The sequence below is a fragment of the Tamandua tetradactyla genome, chromosome 10 (assembly GCF_023851605.1).
Source record: "Tamandua tetradactyla isolate mTamTet1 chromosome 10, mTamTet1.pri, whole genome shotgun sequence".
Lineage (NCBI taxonomy): Eukaryota > Metazoa > Chordata > Mammalia > Pilosa > Myrmecophagidae > Tamandua > Tamandua tetradactyla.
In genome coordinates this window covers 69,981,754-70,001,805 of record NC_135336.1, presented here as the reverse complement: position 1 = coordinate 70,001,805, position 20,052 = coordinate 69,981,754, and the positions used below count along the sequence as shown (strand labels likewise).

Sequence of the window (20,052 nt, the reverse complement as noted above, 5' to 3'; positions counted from 1 at the left end):
AAATTATGAGCATAAATTTGACAGGTTGTCACTTCACATTTGGCTTTCAAGGAACAGTCATAAATGAGGGCAATCTTTACTGCACCAAATTTCCCAAAGCCCTCTTGAACCTTTGGCACCTTGTCATGGTACTTGTCAATTGTTTCTTCTCAAATTTTAACTGGTCTTTCCATGAAGCCAGGTTATTATTTTCCTATTGGTTGTAACTTGCAAGGTTCTCTAACAGTACTTTCATGAACTTATAATCAGATAGAATCACTTTCCCAATTATACTTAAATCAGAAGGGGTCTTAGCCTGGATCTAAAAGGACAATTTTTAAAGCTTTAAAGGTATATAGTATTCCACCTCCTATGCCACAGTTGAGTGTCCAGGGAAGGGCATCAGACCCAAGATGAGTCAATCAGAACCCTCCCATGAGATATCTGAATTTGGAACCAGAGGGAATGAGGTTCAGTCTGTTGGTTGGTCAAGCTGGTGTGAATTTGAGAGATGCCAGCAGTCATGTGGGGAAGGTGAATGAAACATATAAAAAAGTTTTACCAGTTTTCTTTGCCATAGACATTTTGAGTGTTCTGTGTTTATATTAAGTAAGAATGACTTTGCTGGGTGGCACTACTTTCTTTGCTAAAGGAGTAGCTAGGTTTGGATTGCATTTTGGCAAAATCTGGAGCATATCTTCTGGAATTGTAGTTACTTCTGGAGGTGTAGCTGTTCTGAGCAGATTCTCATGAGAGGAAATCTTAGGAGAAGAGGGACACAAGATTTTCAAAACAGTCCTCCAAATTTAAAACTAACAAAGTTAATTTTTCATTTCCACATCATTTGATGAACTATTTTTTTTTGATACTGTATAATTTGTGGATGCCAGAGCTGTACTGTTCTTTGTAGAAGGAATTTTCAAACCAGGAGTGCAGAATGTAGGTGCCAAGCGTGAATTTGTGTACTCGGCATCATTTTTTCTCAGCTGTGGGATTATGGGACCAGGAGCAGAAAAGAAATTATCATTGGTCACTATTTTTCTTTCTATGACTTTCTCACTTTCAAACCCCATGGTCTATTCAGAGATACTGAAGTGTTCCAATTTAGGAGTTTTCCACTCAAAATCATCCATCTTTAGTGCACATTTTGGAGTTTTTAAGTTCTTTAGTTGGTAATTGCTTCATAGGTAGAGTTCATTTTTTTGGCTCTTGCTGATAGTTATTCACTGCCTGTGGATGGTTTGGTAGAACTTGGAATATCATGTAGCACTTAAGTCCAAAATCAGAAAATTGTGGACAATGTGGAGATGTATCAGAAACTGAACTACTTGGAACAGTAGATAGGACAGATCATCCTTCATATCAGGCGTTTGAAGATTTTCTCATTTAGCCAAATCTGGTTTGGAGTTAATGATATCTTGTTCATCCACTTTAAAGCTGCACTTTTTACTGTATGTCATGTAAAATTCTCATTGGGTAATCTTCAAAGTCGGTTTCTTCTCTGCTCAGCACCAGCTGCAGGTGGGCTGTCTCACTGTATAGGGTAGTGGCCAGAGACTGCAGCTTCCTGCAGAAATTGTGGATTGGTTCCATCTGTGTGAACCCAGTGGCGAAGAACGATAGCTGCCAGGAGACCAGGTCAGTCCCAGGGCCACTGCTTGTTTCTAATTTGGTTAATTCTTTAGCTATAGAGGACTCCACGAGTAACCGTTTTGTGTCCGATGTTTCCACTCATATCAACATGGGTGAATCTTATTGACAATAATGAGCTAAAGTAGTCAGACATAAAAGAGTGCATACAATACAACCCTCCTTACATAAAGTCCATAACTAGAGAAACTAATATTTGTTGACAGAAAAGAATATTGGTTATCTATGTCTGTGTGTGTGAACATGTGTTAATGATAGAGATTTCTGGAAGGCAGGTGATGTTTTAGATTTTCATCAGTGTGGTGATTATGTGGGTTTGTTCACTTGTACAACTTCATTGACTGGTAGATTTATGATTTGTGCACGTGACTGTATGTGTATTTAAGCTAGAGTTTAAAAATGATTACCAAAAGAACGAAAGAAAAAATAATTAAGGAAACCAACAAGTGTAACCACTCACCCTACTTTCAAAGTTGTTCATATAAAAAAAATCTCCTCCTAAGCTATTCACTTAACTTTAGCACATGAGCATATATTTCTCCCTTCCACCCCATACAACTCATCAACACACACACACACATACACACACACACACACACACCTGTAATAAAATGGGACTCTATTACTTTGGCCACACTTGTCTTCGTACAGTGCCTTGACTGTATGATTCTCGATAGAATTGACCTTTCATTTTTTTTTCTCTATATCAGTCCTGCCAGTCTCCACTTTCACATGAAGACTTTTCTTAACCATTTTATGAAATAATGACCTTCATGAGTCTCATTGGTCACTTATGCTCCATAATGTTCATTAATTGTTATACTATTTTCCACAGTTTACTTTGAATGTTATTTTATGTATGCATTTATCATTCATTTTCCCAAACTATATATATGTTCTATGAAGACAAGGTATAAAAAGATCTTAGGAGAAAGTTAGGTTTATAGTAACAACCTATAAAATATTTTAAAAACCAAATTTTATTGCTTTTTGTAAAGGTACTGCTCTATTTAATATGAAAACAAAACAGCGTGTATTAGTTAGGGTTCTCTAGAGAAACAGAACCAACAAGAAATATCTGTAAATATGAAATTTATGAAAGTGCCTCATGTAACCATGGGAATGTACAGTCCAAAATCCATAGGGCAGGCTGTGAAGCTGACAACTCTGATGGAGGGTGTGGATGAACTCCATAGGAGAGACTCACCAGCCGAAGCAGGAAGAGAAGAGAGTCTGTCTCTTCTGAATCCCACTTAAAAGACTTCCTTTGATTAGATTGAACATCACTCATTGCAGAAAACATTCCCCTTGGCTGATTACAAATGGAGTCAGCCATGGATGCAGCTGACATGATCATGATTTAATTCTGTGAAATGTCCTAATGTCAACAGAGAGGCCAGATCTTGGTCAATCAGACAAACAGGTACCACCACCTGGCCAAGTTGGCACATGCACCTGACCATGACAGTCCACCCCTTGTCAACTTGGCAGCTATATACATCATCTTAAACCATACTTAATTTCTAAATAGAAAACAGTAAAAGGCATGTTTTTTTCTCACCTAACAATACTTAACTGTCCTGCATACAACCGGAAACACATTAAATCTCCAGAATTGGGTGCAAATCCTTGGGTAATATTCATTCTTAAACTTAATAGCTTACAACTTAAATGCTATAACATGAACAAAACAGCATTATAATCCTTGTTTCTGTAACTGATCATGTGGCTGTAATTCATATTCAGCACTACCTTCTTCCACTACCCATTCCATGTTCCCTTTACCCTCAAGCAAGCACTTCAGCTGGCTGTGGTTCTTTACCTGTTGGGGTGACCCAAACCTTCATTCCTGAAGTTTCAGAGCTATTGTTAGTCCTGCCTGGATTGGGTTGTTACAGTTTTCCATTGATTTTAATCACAGGGCATGGTAGTAGTAAAAGATGTCCTAGGGGATCTCCTATATTCCAGGAAAACTCTTCTTTACCTCCGTTGTGAAGTTGCAGCCCTATTTCTCCCTGGTAGTCAGGGTCAGTTACCCCAGCCAGTAATGTAATCTCCTTCTTGGCTTGTTGATCCAGGGGCATGAGTAGCCCAAAGTGACCAGGTGGCAGTCTTAGATTCCAGTTCAATGGAATCATTGTTGTTTCTCCCGGTGGAAGCACTACCCCTTTTGGAACTAAAACCTGTAGACCAGCAGAGCTCAAGGTCTAGTAGGGGTAATAGTGAGTGGTGCCATTCCCATTTCAACCCCTTGGTTCCTGAACCCATGTATCCTATGGGAGAAACAGCACCATACACTGGATGCTGATTCAGAGCATACACAGCTTCCTGGAGAACATTACCCCAGCTCTTTAAGGCATTGCCACCTAGTTGGCACCATAATTGAATTTTCAAAAGGCCATTCCACCATTCTATAAATCCAGCTGCCTCTGGATGATGGGGAACATGCTAGGACTGGAGAATTCCATGAGCATGTGACCATTCTTGTACTTCATTGCTGTGAAGTGTGTTCCTTGATCAGAAGCAATGCTATGTGGAATACCATGATGATGGATAGGCATTCTGTAAGTCCACAGATGATAGTTTTGGCAGAAGCATTGCATGCAGGGAAAGCAAATCCATATCCAGAGTATATATCTATTCCAGTTAGAACAAATTGCTGCCCCTTCCGTGAAGGGAATGGTCTAGTGTAATCAACCTGTCACCATGTAGCCGGCTGGCCACTTTGGGACATGGTGCCATATTGGAGGCTGAGTGTGGGTCTGCTGCTGGCAGAGTGGGCACTCAGCAGTGGCTGTAGACAGGTCAACCTTGGTGAGTGGAAGTCCATGTTGCTGAGCCCATGCATTACCTCCATCCCTACCACGATGACTACTTTGTTCATGAGCCCATTGGGCAATGACAGGAGTTGCTGGGAAAAGAGGTCAACTGATATCCACAGAATGGGTCATCTTATCCACTTGATTATTAAAACTTTCCTCTGATGAAGTTACTTCTGATGTGCATTCACATGAGACACAGATATCTTCATGCTTTTAGCCTACTCAGAAATGTCTATCCACATACCTCTTCCTGAGACCCCTTTGTCACCGTTTTTCCAATTATGGTCTTTCCAAGTCCCTGACCCCCCAGGCAAATCATTAGCAATAGCACATGAGCCAGTATACAAATGCACCTCTGGCCAGTTCTCCTTCCAAGAAAAATGAATAGCCAGGTGTACTGCTCGAAGTTCTGCCCACTGGGAAGATTTCCGCTTACCACTGTCCTTCCATGACACCCCAAAAAGGGTGTCTGCTTTTGGGTGGTACCTGCATATCGTGCCAAACCATCTGTAAACCAGGCCTGAGCTTTCTCTTCCTCAGTAATTCACTGTAAGGAACTCCTTAAGAGACAATAGCTCTGGTCTGGGCAAGAGAAGGTAATGTGGCAAGAGTGGAGACTATGGGCATTTGGACCACTTCCTTATGTAACTTATTTGTGCCTTTAGGATCTGCTCTGACCCTATCTCATATATACCATTTTTATTTTATGATGAATTGCTGCTGCACACGCCCAACTTTATGGCTTGGTGGGTCAGACAACACCCAGCTCATGATAGGAAACTCAGGTCTCATGGTAACTTGGTGGCCAATGGTTAAAACCATTCAATTTCTACTAAGGCCCAGTAGCATCCCAAAAGCTGTTTCTCAAAAGGAGAGTTGTTATCTGCAGCAGATGGTAAGGCTTTGTCCCAAATCCTAATGGTCTGCATTGTGATTCTCCTATAGGACCTGCCATCCCTATTTGCCACTGACACTTCCAGCACCATTGGATCTGCTAGATCATATGGTCCAAGTGGCAGAGCAGCTTGTACAGCAGCCTGGACCTATCACAGAGCCTCCTCTTGTTCCGCTCCCCACTCAAAATTATCAGTTTTCTGATCACTCAATAAATGGGCCAGAGTAGCACACCCAAATGAGGAATATGTTGTCATCAAAATCCAAAGAGACCAGTAAGGCATTGTGCCTCTGTTTTGGTCATAGGAGGGGCCAGATGCAGCAACTTATCCTTCACCTTAGAAAGGATATCTCGACATGCCACATGCCACTGGACACCTAGAAATTTCACTGAGGTGAAAGGCCTCTGCATTTTTGTTGGATTTATCTCCCAACTTCTGACATGCAAATTCCTTACCAATAACTCTAGAGTAGTCGCTACTTCTTGCTCAATAGGTCCAATCAACATGATATCATCAATATAATGCCTCAGTATGATGTCTTGTCGGAGGGAGAAAAGATCAAGTTCCCTGCAGATAAGATTAGGATATAGGGCTGGAGAGTTTGTATATCCCAAGGTAGGGCAATGAAAGTATATCGCTGACTTTGCCAGGTGAAAGCAAACTGTTTCTGGTGGTCCTTACTAACAGCTATTGAGAAAAACGCATTTGCCAGATCTATAGCTGCATGCTAGGTATCAGGGTATGTATTGATTTGCTCAAGCAATGATATCACATCCGGAAAAGGAGATACAATTGGAGTTACCACCTGATTGAGCTTATGTCATCCTCCAAGAACCATCTGTTTTCTGCACAGGCCAAATAGGAGAGTTGAATGGGGATGTGGTGGGAATTACCACGCCTACATCCTTCAAGTCCTGAAGAGTGGCAGTAATCTCTACCATACCTCCAGGAATCTGGTATTACTTCTGATTTACTATTTTGCTAAGTAGGGGCAGTTCTAGTGGCTTCCACTTGGCCTTTCCCACCATAATAGCCCCACTGCACGAGTTAGAGAGCCAATGTGGGGATTCTGCCAGTTGCTCAATATGTCTATTCCAAATATGCATTTTGGAACTGGGGAAATAATAGAATGGGTCCGGGGGCCCACTGGATCCACTGTAAGATGGACCTGAGCTAAGACTCCATTGACCACTTAACCTTCATAAGCCCCCACTCTCACTGGTGGACCAGAGTGATGTTTTGGGTCCCCTGGGATTAATGTCACTTCTGAACCAGTGTCTAATAATCCCCCAAATATCTGACCATTTCCGTTTCCCCAGTGCACAGTTACCCTGATAAAAGGCTGTCGATTTCCTTGGGGAAGGCTTGGAGGAAGATTAACAGTATAAATTTGTAGCACTGTAACAGGGTTCTCCCGTTCATTCAAGGGACTCTGGGTCTGTAAACTGTCTCAAGTCTGGAAATTGATTAAGGGGCCATGACTCTGTGCTTTTGTAATTCGAATTAGACTTCTGTTCACTTGACCTAGAATTCTTTTGTTTGTGCAGATCAAACAAGAATTTAATAGGCTACCCATCTATTGTATTTCTAGTACCCCATGATTTACTAGCCAGTGCCACAAATCTCTGCAAGTTAGATTATTTTGAATCTGCTTTGAGTTTGCTGTCTTTTATAATAGCCAAGTCCATCCTGTCTTTGGCAATTAAGTGCTACCACCTGGCTTCTACCAACTCGGGATCCGATCATCTGTATTATGTTTAAGGATTCCAGCTCAGTGACAGCAGTTCCCACAGTAACATCTGACCTTCAGAGAAGTGCGACTACAGAGCTCTTCAGGGATGATGGTGCTAGTCTCATAGATTTCTCACTGTTCTGGTAAAAGGGGCATCCTCTGGATATTCCTGGGGTGTAAGAGCAAGCTTTGTGTGATAAATCCACTCTAAGATTGCAATCTCTCCAAGCCTCTGGATCCCCTCATCTACATTATACCAGGATAGTTCTTGGATTTCAATCTTAGGTAATGTTGGCCACCTTTTTTTTTTTTTTTTTTTTTAATTTTTTTTAAAAAAGATAGCAACAAACAAACACAAACATCTTAACTTATGATCATTCCATTCTACTTATATAATCAATAATTCACAATATCGTCACATAGTTGCATATTCATCATCATGATCATCTCTTTGAACGTTTGCATCAATTCAGGAAAAGAAATAAAAAAGCAAGAGAAAAAAATTCATACATACCATACCCCTTACCCCTCCCTTTCATGATCACTAGCATTTCAATCTAAATTTATTTTAACATTTGTTCACCCTATTATTTATTTTTATTCCATATGTTTTACTTGTCTGTTGATAAGGTAGATAAAAGGGGCATCAGGCACAAGGTTTACACAATCACACAGTCACATTGTGAAAGCTGTGTCAATATACAATCATCTTCAATAAACATGGCTACTGGAACACAGCCCTACATTTTCAGGCAGTTTCCTCCAGCCTCTCCATTGATTGCATCTTGACTAGCAAGGTGATATCTATTTAATGCATAAGAATAACCTCCAGGATAACCTCTCAACTCTGTTTGGAATGTCTAAGCCATTGACAGTTTATTTTGTCTCATTTCACTCTTCCCTGTTTTGGTCGCGAAGGTTTTGTCAGTCCCTTGATGATGAGTCCCAGCTCATTCTAGGATTTCTGTTCCACGTTGCCAGGAAAGTCCACACCCTTGGGAGTCATGTCCCTCATAGACATGGGGAGGGCAGTGAGTTTGCTTGTTGTGTTGGCTGGAGAGGGAGACCACATCTGAGCAACAAAAGAGTTTCTCTTGAGGGTTACTCTTAGGGCTGATTTTAATTAGGCTTGACCTGTCCTTGTGGGGTTAAGTTATATATGAACAAACCCCAAGATTGGTCTTGATATTGTGAGAATATCAAGAATTCAACTTAGGGAAGTTGAATTTTCCCCTTTTCTCACCATTCCCCGGAGGGGACTTTGCAAATACTTTTTCATTCACTGTTCAAATCACTCTGGGATTTATCTGGGCATCACTCTGGACAAACCAACAAAATCTCATGCCCTACTCAAAGTTCCATGTTCTTATAGTGTTCAATTAAACTGTCTACATAAGTTATATTAGGAAATGCACTTGTCAAAATATAAATTTTGTACCAAACAAACATTTTTTGCTTTAGTCTCACACATAAGTTAAAATTTTAAAATATTAATTACCATCTATTTTCAGCACCCTGCTGTAATGACATTCCTTTATTCTTCCTCATGCAAAAACATTTTTCTAATTTGTACATTTAGTCACTATAATTATTCACTCTAGGCATTCCTAGATTATACCATTTCAGTCTTTATCATCTATCTTTCTTTCTGATTTCATTTGTGCCCCCAGCCCTGCTCCTTCTTTCATTCTCAAATTCAGCTTCATTCAGTGTTTTAACATAATTGTATTACAGTTAGGTAGTGTTGTGCTATTCATTTCTGAGTTTTTACAATCAGTCCTGTTGCACAATCCGTATCTCTTCAGCTACAATTACCCAATATCTTATCCTATTTCTATCTCCTGAATGTCTCTGTTACCCATGAAGTTCTCCAAGTTTGTTCACTAATGTCAGTTCATATCAGTGAGACCACACGGTATTTGTCCTTTTGTTTCTGTTGGCCACCTTTTGATCAATGTTTCAGCCAACCATCCAAACAAACTGTTAATGCCTTTTCTAACCCCTTGATCTATAACATTAAATGCAGAATCTCTGCTTACTGTGCCCATATCAATAAATTCAGCCTGATCCAGCCTTATATTCCTCCCTACCATTATCCCACACCCTTAAAATCCATTGCCACACATATTCCCCTGGTTTCTGTCTATATAAATTGGAGAACTAACACAGTTCTTGTTCTAGTTTGCTAGCTGCTGGAATGCAATATACCAGAAATGGAATGGCTTTTTAAAAGGGGAATTTAATGAGTTGCTAGTTTACAGTTCTAAGGCCAAGAAAATGTCCCAATTAAAACAAGTCTATAGAAATGTCCAATCAAAGACATCCAGGGAAAGATACCTTGGTCAAGAAGGTCGATGAAGTTCAGGGTTTCTCTCTCAACTGAGAAGGCACATGGCGAACACAGTCAGGGCTTCTCTCTCAGCTGGAAGGGCACATTGCGAATACGGCATCATCTGCTAGCTTTCTCTCCTGGCTTCCGGTTTCATGAAGCTCCCTGGGAGGCGTTTTCCTTCTTCATCTCCAAAAGTCACTGGCTGGTGGGCTCCCTGCTTCGTGGTGCTGCAGCATACTCTGCCCTCTCTGAATCTCTTTCTCCAAAATGTTTCCTCTTTTATAGGACTCCAGTAAACCAATCAAGACCCACCCAAATGGGTGGAGACATGTTGTCCCTTAATCCAGTTTAACAACCACTCTTGACTAAATCACATCCAGGGAGATGATCTCATTACAATTTCACACATACAGTATTGAATAGAGATTATTCTACCTTTATGAAATGGGATTTATATTAAAACATGGCTTTTCTTAGGGGGCATGCGTCCTTTCAAACCAGCACAGTTCTTTTGGTGTATAATGTTCCTCCTCATGTGTGATACCTTGCACCTTACTTTTAGGGACTTGTTAGGAGTTTAGTCTAGTTATAAGTGTGGAAGAAATGAGGGGTGGTGGGGGTGGGTCATGAAAAGAATTAGAAGTATCTTCCAAGTCATTTGCTTCAGGGCATTCATTTGCAGTTTCATCTGGTGAAACAGGATTAATCACTGTAGGGCTAATCCCTTCAGGTGGATGTTGGGTTGCCAACTCCTCAAGGCAGGCTGGAGGTGGGGCAGCTATGTCCTCAGGGCAGATTATTATAGGGCCATCTACAGAAGACTAAACATGACCTAGGGTTTCAACCTTGCCACCGACATCATCAATCCATATGTCCCCATCCCATTTTTTAGGGTCCTGTTCCTTTCCAATCAATGCCCTTACTATAACAGCAGACACCATGCAAGATTAAGATTTCCGCTCATGTTGTAAAGTTGCTACTCTAACAATAAGATTGTGAGTCTTGTTTTTGGAGATCTTAATTTTGCAGCTATAGGAAATAGGATTTTCCTTCAGGACACTCATGGAAGTGTTTACATCTGTCAGACAGCGTGTAAGCTTCTCATTTGAAGCATTAAGCCCATCCCTTTCACTCATTAGTGTATACAGTGTATCTGACAACAACCAGCTAGCATCTCTATCCCTCCTGTTTCCACAAAACTTTGTAAAAGTGTCAAACACATTATCCCCCAGAACCTAGCTTCATACAAGCGAAGCATTAGAAGAAGTGAATGGTGGTATTTTGACTATATCTTGCCAATTCACCCCATGGATTGGCAGTATCATTCTGATTACAGGAATCAGAGTCCTTAGTGCCATTGAGTCCAGTCAGAGTAGATAACCAAACGTAAAAACCCATTTTTAAGATTCTGTTACTTAAGAACCACTCCTGGCACCAAGCTGTATTGGTTAGGGTTCTCTAGAGAAACAGAATCAACAGGAAATATCCATAAATATAAAATGTATAAAAGTTTCTCACTTAGCCATGGGGATGTAGAGTCCAAATCTGTAGGGCAGGCAGTGAAGCCAATGGCTTCAATGGAGGGTCTGAATGAACTCCACAGGAGAGGCTTGCCGGCTTAACCAGGAAGAGGAGAGAGTCTGTCTCTTCTGAATCCTCCTTAAAAGACTTCCATTGATTAGATTAAGTATCACTAATTGCAGAGGACACTCCTCTTGGCTGGTTGCAAATGGAATCAGCTGTGGATGCAGCCGACATGATCATGATTTAATTCTATGAAATGTCCTCATAGCAACAACCAGGCCAGCACTTGCCCAACCAGACAATCAGGTACCACCACCTGGCCAAGTTGACACATGAACCTGACCATGGCACAGTGCAAAAACTGTGAAGGAGAAAATTGTCTTTCTCTACCTAACATCTAACCACCCTTTTCCCTTCTTTGAGAAAACATATGTTGTTTTTCTTGCGCCATTAATATCTGTGAATATTTCTTCATGTCTTACAGAAATAGTTTGCTAAACACATGCTCCTATACCTTCCTTCAGTAAGTGAACTACATATCTTGGAGACCTTTAATATTGATGCAGATAGATCTGTCTTTATTTTGATAAATAAAGTGAATTAAAAAAATTCAAAGAACATATGATCCAGCAGCCCTGCTTTTAGGTATATACCCAGAAAATTGAAAGTAGGGACTCAAACAGGTATTTGTGCACTGCTGTTCATAGCAGCATTATTCACAATAGCCAAAAGATGTGAGCAACCAAAATGTCCATCAGCTGATGAATGAATGGAGAAAATGTGGTGTCCTCACATAATGAAATATTATACAGCCATAAAAAGGAATGATGTTCAGTTACATACTATAGCATGGACAAACATTGAACTCACCATTTTGAGTGCAGTAAATCAGCAGAAAACAACAGATACTCTATGATTCCATTTATATGAGATAACTGGTATATGCAAACTCATTTTGCTAACTAGATTACAAGTTACCAGGGGTGAGGGGGGAAGGAGGAATGGGAGGTAATGCATAATAGGTACACGGTTTCTATATGGGTATTGGAAAAACTTTGGTAGTGGATGATGGTGAGATTAGCATTATGTAATGAAACCCACTGAATTGTATACCTGAGAGTGGTAAAAATGGAGTATAATATATCGTATGTATGTTTCCACAATTAGAAAAAGAGAGACTAAAGAGACAATTGCATTTCAGTGCAACACCTGATCCTGGATTTGATCTAGTAATAGAGCAGAAAATGCCCCCAAGAAGGACATTATTGGGATAATTGAGAAAATGGAATATAGACTTTTGCTTTATATCAGTGTTAATTTTCTTGTACTTGATAACTGTACTTTATGAGGCTATATAAATTTACATAAATAAATATCATAATATCATTAGTCTTAGGAAATAAATGTACATAGAAATATTGAGTGTGCAAGGAACACAATTTCTTGCACAGAACATGAGAAAGAGAGAATGATATAACAAATGTGGCAAAATGTTAAAAGTTGGTAAATCTGGGTATCTGAGTAGGGAGGATATTGGAGTTCTCAATATTGGATTTATATTATTTTTACAAGTGTCCTCTAAGTTTGAAATTATTTTAAAATAAAAAGTTAAAAATAATAGCTGAAGGAGTTATGGAAGTTTGGAAGAATTCAATTATGGAATTCCTTTTTTTTATTGAATGCCTTTGCAAATATTATTACATTGCCTTTTATACACCATACATTGTAGATTGCTCTTATAATCACTTTTGCAATTTTGAGAGGGATTTAGAAAGAGCCTGTTTATGTATTGAAACATGCTGAAAACTGTTTTTCTACTTTGTCCATGTGGCTTTCCCTTATCCTTTGCATAAGTATATTGAATAAATATTTAGTCTGTTGTTCTTGAAGTCTACACTCAAAAACATGTGAAACATTTCCTTTTTTTTTTTTTCTTATTTGTTTGTTGCATCCTGGCCAGGAGTTTGTATAAATTCTATTCAGACCTCTGGACTCTGCCAGATGTTGAGTAATATGTTACTAAGATATACGTGCAAATGGTTTTACTCTTGATCCCTTTGTACAAGTGAAAGACAACTTGGAATTCTAAACAGATTAAATATAGAGATTGCTGTTCATTTGGGCTCTCTTAGAAAAGAAGGCGCTCTTTGACAAATCCCTCTGCTTATTAGACAAAGTACAAAAGCATTACATCTGGAGTTCATAAGCCATTGTTTTATGGGATTGATCCATCATACAATCCCTTCTATTCTTGAAGTAAACCCATGAGGATTTGTTAAGTAAGATGCTATGTGCACACTAGCACACATTCATGCATACACACGCACATGCACACGTGCTCCCTTTAGAGACTTGCACCCTTACCAAAAGTCTTATAAAACAGAATTGCACTATGCTTTCCACATTTCCAGTTACAATTTTAACATCATTCACCCTTTAACAGATTTCTGAATATAGCTGCAGGAATTATTCTTATTCCATAAGATATTTTTGATAAACTTCTCTATTTCATTTGATCTGATTTTATGGTTCAATATTTCCTTTCAATTGAAAAGAAAATAAATAATAAAGATGGAAGTGTTTTTGAAACACACCGTCCCTAGATACTTCAGAATTTATTTTCCTTCCTCAAGTCTTGAAGGACATGTGATTTCTTTCACATCTTTATACTGTCAGAATCCAAATTGTTCATTTCAAGAGAATAAAATTTCAGGAAACATTCAGCAAATGGCTGTAGATTGGGAGATGGAACTTTAGAGCATTTTAGGCATTTGAAAGGAGGCACTCACAGATTCTGCTGCTTTCTAAATTCTATAGGAACATTCTAAAAAAAAAAATGATTGCAATTCAGATCACCAAAGTGCTTTGATGTCTTAGTTTTTCTTTTGCAGATTGTAATTCACATGTTCAGAAGGCCTCTCCCTGGAGTATAATTTAATGTAATTGACAGTCATTGTTCCTAGAAAAGTTTGAATTAAATTAACATAAACATGAATGAAACTGGTCAAATAATCACATACGGACTTTTTTTCCCTTAGGATCTGTGACAATATTATGTATAAAATTGCTGTTTCACTATTAGATCCTCATTGAATCACTCCAGATTTGATTAAACATAGATATTTTGGTGTGCAGTAATTTAGGTTCATAAAAAAATGGTTAGGTTTTCCATTTAGTTCTTGGTTTTATTGACGAACAGGGTGTTTTATGTGTGCAGTGATGGATTTGGTTCTTTCTGTTTTTGCGCTAAGATCAAATACAGACTGCAAAACTGACCGAGCATGAAATTGGTTTTAGAAATTGTGGAGCTAGTTTAGATGGCAAGAATCAGAGGAACAGTTGTTAGTAAAAATTTGCGTGTGGAATGGCTGGTGCTAATGGATAGTGAAAGTTCAAGCTGGAGAGATAGTAGTGTGCTGTAAAAACTTTCAAATGGTAAATATATTCCTATAGAGTATTTGCATGATAAGCCAATATGCTTAAAACATACAAATTTTTTTTAATGTGCATTGTTCTGACTTTCTTCTAATCATAACCACAGGAGAAAGAGTGGCATAGGTTTTGTGTCTTATGCTAACAGCCACTGCGAAGCAATTAGACTTCATTATGGCTGTGCTTATGCAATACTAATTAACATGCCTGTTGTGCTGTTTTCCTTGTTTGACCATGTGACAGCCCACAGGTCTGACACCCTCTGTAAGCCAACAGCTGAGGAAATTTTCAACATGGCAGATTTTTTTACAAAATACACCCAAACACAAATGTAATCACACTTTTCCTGAACAACTACATTAATAGAATGTGTTGCAGCGGATCTACAATTAGTGGATTGCATTCATTTGTACTGGGGGAAAGATAAAGGAGTCTGGAGACTGTTAAAGCTGATGCATACAAATGATTATACCTTCGATCTAAAATTTACAAGTGTAATAACACTGTATTAAATTATCAGGGAGAATATCACTTTACCAGTAACACTGGATTTAGTAAACTTACTATTAAAAGTGAGAAGCAAGGTTGTCAACGTATTTATGGCAACATTGTGGACCTCGTATTGACCACTTAACTTATTAAGCCAGTACATGTTACAAATTAAGACTGGGCAATGGCAATTTTTGTTGTTTTATGGCTGTAACACTGGTGATATAATATGGTTAATAAAACAAATAAAATCACTAGTCAAATGGATTGTACATTCTAGTGCATGCCTACTGGGATGGGAACAGACATTATAACCATTCAAAATAGATCCAAATATGAAATTATCACTGTGATAAGAAGGAATGTGCTTGATGCTGTGCGATTATAAATAGTGGTATTTTTGACCAGTTGTAGAACTGAGGACGATTTTCCTTAAGAAGTGAAAATTGAACAAAGACTTGAAATAAAACTGGCGGTTAAGCAGATGAATGGGGAGGGAGGGTAGAGCAGAGGGTCACAACTTTTGCTGCACATTAGAACCACCTGGACAGTCTTTTCTTCTTCTTCTTCTTCTTTTTTTTTTAATTACTATTGTCTGGATATTTTCTCAGGAGATGCTGATTTAATGTGTCAAGTGTGACTCTGATTTAATTGGGCAGCTGGACTTTTAGCACCTCCCCAGGTGATTTTAATGTGCAGCAAAGTTGGAAAGTACTGGAAGATGGAAAAAGGCCTTATGGTAAGACGAAGCATAGCAAAACCTTACTAAGACAGAAAGGTCATTTACTGCTGCTGGAGTACAAAGAGAAGAGAAAATGGGGAAGAGGCATGTGAAACATGAATCTGAAGAGTTAAGAAAGAAACACGTTCTGCAGAACCTTGGAGCCCATGATAGAGATTTAGAGATTTGCTGAATAGTACTGGGAAGCCATCCAAGTGTGTTAGGCAGCCATGTTATCCACCTTCCTGTTTTCCATCCTTGCTTTCTACTTTGGATCTTGCTGACCCCAAACAGTGTTAACTTTGCTCTTATAACTTACTTTGAGTTCCTGACCTGTATGTATTTTTTTTTTTTTTTTTTTTTTTAAAGGAAAGACAGAGAGAAGGAAGGAAGGAAGGAAGAAAGGGAAACATCTTTAAACATTTTCTTGTTTTTTATTGTATTCTGTTTCTCCGTTTTTGTTACATGGGCTGGGGCCGGGAATCGAACCGAGGTCCTCCGGCATAGCAGGCAAGCACTTTGCCCGCTGAGCCACCGCGGCCCGCCCCGTGTATGTATTTTTTAAGTGAGCTGGAACAATTTATTTAGGTGAGTGGTCAAAGGAGAAACTAGAAGCTTTTCTGTTTTTCCAGTCCTGACATATCACAAGGTTGGAAAATGTAGAAAAGATAAAAATAGTTGTTAAGCAGCTATTAGGTCAAATTCTGACTATCTGGTCTCCCAGACATCAAGGTGGATCTGAGTTGAACCGGACTGAACTTGACTTTTAACCTCAGCTGACCACGATAGCCACCTAGTGATCTTTTTACAAATACTGATGTCCAGGCCCAAAGCAGACAACTAAGGGATGGCACCTAGGCATAATGTTCAACCAGAGTTAATAACCACTGACCTATTTGGTGAATCTCTTGGAGTTTAATTATACCTTGGGAACATTGATCTCAGGGCTAAATTGGAATCTCTTGGTTTTTGGAAATGAGAGGGAGCTGAAATGAATACCCTGAGTTGTTTGCCTAAGTGAACTTACCTCAAGGGATAGAGATGAGTCTTTTCCATGAAGATCCAGTTAAAATAGCCTCCAGGATACTTGATGATGGGATAACAGTCTCTGCCTCCTGTGGAAGTTTGCTATAGAGTGTATTACATGCACCAGATTGTGTTCTCAAGCGTCTGTCATCTAAGATCTAACATTAACCACCGTGCTTCTGTCAGTTGATTCTGATTATTTCCCAGCATTTGTGTCAATTCCACACAATTTTATCAATGATTCTGATTTTCTAGATCCCAGTAAAGAATTGGAGTGTGAACACTTAGACGACGAAATCAGAAAACAAAATGAAAGTAAAGGACATTTGTACAGAATAGAAAGGGAAGGAAACAGATATTGTGCATGGATAGAAAGGAGAAAAACAGACCATATCTGGAATAGAAGGCACATTGACATAAAAAGGCATACTTATGAAAGTCAGAAAGAGAAGAGTTCCTGAACAAGTGCCAAGAAGTTAAAAATCCAGGAAGCAGGGCGGGCCACAGTGGCTCAGCAGGCAAGAATGCTTGCCTGCCATGTCATATGACCCGAGTTCGATTCCCAGTGCCTGCCCATGTTAAAAAAAAAAAATACAGGAAACAGATGAATGTGTCTTTCAATGGACAAACTACCTAAGGAGGCAGATATTATACTTGCGGTTTATTTAGCAAAGCCTCCTCTACCAAATAATGAATGGCATCAGACCCATCCAAGGATTCAGTGATAGTGAAATGAAGCCTTTTGGGTGAAGAATTCCAGGGAAATTCAGAGGATTGTAACACAGATGCAGAAAATTCTTTATATGAGCTGGAAAATTTATGAACAGTTTGAAAGTTAGAACATAAGATGAGTATTAGAGCCGTAGCAGTTAGCACCAGGGGAAACAGAAGAATCATTAAATCACAGTCCTTTGGAACTCAAGCATTTAAGATGATATTTTCAAAGGTGAAAGTTAACAGATTATGTCTTTCACCTCCACTACATTTCAGAACTGGGAAGGAACTCCAAAACCATGTAGTCCAAGCCCTTCATTTTGCAAATGAGAAAATTGAAGGTAAGTGGTTTGCTAAGCTAAGAGGTTTTCGAAAGCTCATTCTCTAAAGCATGGTCACTCACATGCTAGTTCCGCATCTACCACTGCCTTCAGATGAAGGAAGAGTGTAAAGAGACTGATTTGCAGTGGGGGAAGGTTTATATCACTCATGGAAATTATAATGAAGTTAATTAGACACTCTTCAGAAGTTGATCCAAAACCATCAAAACCAACTAGTTACTATCAACGTAGGAATGAACAGAGCACCTTAGTTGGGGATTTGAGAGACTTGAGTTCACATTATTTTGTTATAGACAAATTCGTTAATTGCTCATTCATTCATCTGCAACTTCTGTACGCATGGTAGTATGTTTGCCACCAAGAATGGATAATACAATATAGTATGTCCTCAAGGTGCTTACAATTAATGTGTAAGATATGCATGCATCATTTTAATCAGCCATTGATTATGAAAAGTGGTATAAGTTCTAGAACAGGGCCATAGCTAGGGAATTTCAGAAGATGAAGAGGTTATTTTTTTATCTGTTAGGGCAAATAGAATTGGGGAAATCAAGGCAACTTTATGGAAACAAGCAGAATTTGAACTAGATATCGAATAAGTAGAATGTACATGGAGGGAATAGGGTGAAAACATTTTCAAAAATGACAGGCGTGCATGAATAAAATTAGTGTTCTTTGACTTGATGTGCAATTTTTTTGAAAGTAAGTTTGGGAAAGTAATTTGGAGCTAGATCCAGGTAAACTTAAATAATTTGAGTTGACTTTGAATTGGGGGAGGGTATTGGTAGGGATGGAATAGGTAGAGATGGAAAGAGTGGAATAAGAACTGTGTTTTAGGAAAAGCTACATGGGAGCCAAGTTGAGCATGGGTTGGAGAAACCAAAGACTGAAAGTCTAAAGATGAGTTAGATCATGGTTGTTAAATATAAAGTCCAACTAATAAGAGTAAAACTTAGAAAAGCAGCCATCAGAATAAAAGTTGAGCAAAGGAATGACAGTCAAGGTCTGCCAAATGGTTGAAATTAGGAGAAGAGAGCTGGAAGATGCCAAAATTGGTTTAAAGGATCTGAGCCTGGGTGACATGGAGGAAGGAAGAACCATGAAAATAAATATGGAATGCAAATATTTCCATAACACTCATTGTATTCTTATACTTTGAAAAAATCGTGCTTTCATATATATACATAGCTATGCCATGTACAAAATGCACACAAATATGCATTCTGTCACTTTACTTTTGAGTTTAGCATAGGTTCAGAGGCAAAGAAAAATTGATAAAAAATTAAATAAGTTATGCAATAAGGTGGTCATTTTACTAGTGCTCATTTAGAAGTTACAGACTTCACTTATAAGTGTTGTCATTTGCAAAGCTCCCTTAGGTATTTCAAGATTTGTTTTGTCTTAGAATTATTTAAAGTTGATTTAGATCATTGGGCAGCCACACAGAATTGAAGATAATCAATAGTAGCTTTCCTTTCAGCCTCTGGTGTGATATTTAGGCACAGACCTAGAGAGATGGTTATCCTTTCTAATTCAATTTAATACAATGTAGGGAACATGAAGGTAGCAGCCCAGCCTATCTGTTCCACTTTCTAATTTTAGAAGTTATTTTTATATTGTTTTGGAATTTTTAATTGCCTCTACTATGCTACAAAATACTGTTGCTACAGACTAACAGAAAAAAAAAACAACAAGAAATTATTGACAAGGACAAAGGAAATTTTGATATATTAAACCTAGGTGTTTCCCCATTTAGGGGACATTCCTTACTTTTCCAATAAGCCATGGGAAATTTTACTTCCCCTTTCCCTCTCTTTTTCTCTCTGAATCATTCTTTCTCATTAAAACGTCAACATTTCTGGCAACAATGAGTATTTTCAGAATTTCTTTATAGAAGGGTTTTAGTATTGCGGTCTGACTAACTTAGGGAGATTAAGGGGGATTTGCCACAAACCTGCACTGGAATAATTGGCATATTGTTTTGGATTTAGATTATATGTTAGTGATTTCAAAGGATGACAAAGTTTCTAAAGATCCTTTTATTCGTACCTTACATAATGTTTTTAAAGAATCCATTTTCCTGGTATATTGTTATTATTACTAATATTATTATCAGCGTAAACATTAAAGGTGACTGGGGAAGGTGATAAGCAAATTCCAGCAACTGCTGGTAATATTATCAGTTGCACTGGTATAATATAAGTTATGGAATGATATTCAATAATGACTTCTAATTACTTATATGCAATCTCCATTTACTCTTCTGTAACAGCAAGTTCATATATTGCTCAAAAAATGATAAAATAATATAATTATATTTGGTACAAGAACCTTATATTTATTCATTCAACATGTCATTCACTCTTCAAGTGTTTATTGTATTTATTGAGTGCT

At 38.5% G+C, this 20,052-nt stretch overlaps 1 protein-coding gene and 1 pseudogene across 9 annotated transcripts in view; one reads left to right on the top strand and one right to left on the bottom strand.

The window, feature by feature from the left end:
* ROBO2 (roundabout guidance receptor 2) overlaps positions 1–20,052 on the top strand; it is a 648,114-nt gene that overhangs the window by 246,779 nt on the left and 381,283 nt on the right. The window lies entirely within an intron of this gene.
* Positions 585–1,572, bottom strand: LOC143648863 (spindle and kinetochore-associated protein 3 pseudogene; annotated as a pseudogene).